We start from the raw sequence: 2,442 nt of genomic DNA on the forward strand, positions 1-2,442 counted from the left end.
AGTGTCTTTGTCCCTTTAACGTCCAATGTATGAAAACGGGTATACTAATAAGCTTTTGGAACCAGAGCATTTTTCTTCTAAGAAGTAGATCTTATTCCTTTATTCATATAGCTTTAGTGCTCATACACGTGCCCCGCAATGGAAATTCCTTTTCCAAATTATGAATCAGTTCATACGCATCACATCAAATTTTCAAATCTCTAGGGTATTTCCACTAAAATACATATTCTGTGCTATAATCTGGCTGCATTTTTATACATATATGAATAGATTAAGTGGTGTCCTACAAACGTCATATTCAAACAATATATTTGGTTTGGGATATTATGTAACAGGAGATAATTATATATCGGTGCAGTACTTTTTCCCTTATATGTAACACCAACACAAGGTTTTCGCACAAAAGACTGGTTTTATTGAAATAAATTTTACATAAGTCATGGACAATTTTCATGAAAGCCCCATTTGCCCCCCCTTTAAGATTTATTTTCTATTTGACTATCTACAACATATACCTTGGCACGAAACAAAGTCTCAAACTTATTCGAGTAGTTCAATTAATAAATTTCAGTCCCATTTTTAAGGAGTTAAAAAGAAAAATATAATTGTTTGCTGTTCACTTGAAGTGATTTCTCATTTTCCTACTCTTTTCATCTCTTAACCTACTTCTCAGAGTTTGTTTCTAACTTGAGGCAATCCTCCGCTGAAGTATTACCATGTGATTCTAGAATGCTCTGCCCGTTTTGCATCTGTTGAGGATAAAATACTTGGAATTTTGATTCAGTCTACCAAGACAAAATATGGAGGGTGTCATAGTAGCCCTTCTGATAAGAGAAAATAAAAATCACCCTTCGTTTCTTCCCCCAAAACCCAACTGGCTAGACGTGCGTGTTCAATATGGTAGCCACCTGTGGCAATCTAAAATTATATTTAATTAAAAATTCTAAATTAATTAAAAATTCCTCAGTTACGCCAGTCATTGTTCAAGTGGTCAAAAAGCACATGTATCTGGGGGTCACTACATTTGGACAGCACAGATATAGAACATTTCCATCACTGCAGAAAATTCTACTTAACAGCACTGAACTAGACCATGTAGGAGTTGATTCATATATAAATATGTGAAATATGCACTTTTTCCTTCTTAGTCACGAGAGCTACTTGTTAAAGCTTATCTTCAACTCACAATCCTGTTGATTTTAGCTCAAGACAATGGTATAAAAATAGATATTTGTACAATTTCTCCAAATCATACGATGTGTTGTAAGAGTCCAAAGCCCTAAAATGAATCCCATCTTTGCCACCATAAAACAGTCTCATGACCTTCCTGCGGACCGTAGCATTATGGCCATGGGCAGAGTTCTCCTGTGGTATCTGCAAGGAAGCCTTGCTAGGGGCTCCTCACCAGTGTGGACTAGCCATCACTGCTACCCTGTGCAGCCACCTTGGAGGAGGAGTCCCTAAAGGTACTACCTCTGCTCCCTGCTCTAAGGTGGGTCCCAGGACCCCCAAGGTTCCCACTCAGGGCAGGGGGACCATCCATGCAGCCCACGTAAGGCTTCCCAGGACCAGCCAGGCCCCGACTCTGCTAGGGCCCCCAGTGCACCCTCTGAATGTCCTGTGCCCAATGCACGGGCAGACAATCCAGCCCTTCTTTCTACATTCAATGCCCAAATTATGCCCAAAGTCTCTCCCAAGACCCTACACTTACAAAACATCATTGAAACATATGAAAATAGCAGTTTGCATAAGCCCAAGGAAAACTCTCCTCAGTAAAAGAAATCACACATTAAAACTCCTTCAAAATAGGGGTGCCTGGGTGGCTCAGTTGGTTAAGCGTCCGACTTCAGCTCAGGTCATGATCTCATGGCCCGTGTGTTCGAGCCCCACGTCAGGCTCTGTGCTGACAGCTCAGAGCCTGGAGCCTGCTTCAGATTCTGTGTCTCTCTTCCTCTCTCTGCCCCTCCCCCATTTGCACACTCTCTCTCTCTCTCTGTCTCTCAAAAATAAATAAAACGTTAAAAAATTTTTTTAATAAAAAAATAAAGGTAAATAAAATAAAATCTCATTTGACTAGCCCAATACAAATGTTCTTTTTACAACCCCTTTCTTTATTCCTGGATTCTTAAAATCAGTGCGATCAACTTCCTAATTTGGTCTTTGAGTTATAATTTTTAAAACGAACGCATTTTCTAAAATATTGTGGATTGGTTAGAAATAAGTATATGCAAATGAACCCTTACATATTACTTCTATAAACCCATTTATCAACTCTCCAGCCCCCAGAGAGAAGTATTCATAAATGTGAAATTTGAAATCCATTTTTCCTAACTATGACCGTGGTGTCTAGACTTTGTCCTTACGCACAAACCGTTATTCCACAACACGAAGATTGCTGGCTCCACGGGACAGGGAGATTCTGCAGTCTTCTGATGGATAGTA

This window comes from Lynx rufus, unplaced genomic scaffold (genome assembly GCF_022079265.1).
Source record: "Lynx rufus isolate CCGP_SWC_20201006 ecotype Redwood Valley unplaced genomic scaffold, mLynRuf1.p SCAF_4, whole genome shotgun sequence".
Taxonomy (NCBI): Eukaryota; Metazoa; Chordata; class Mammalia; order Carnivora; family Felidae; genus Lynx; species Lynx rufus.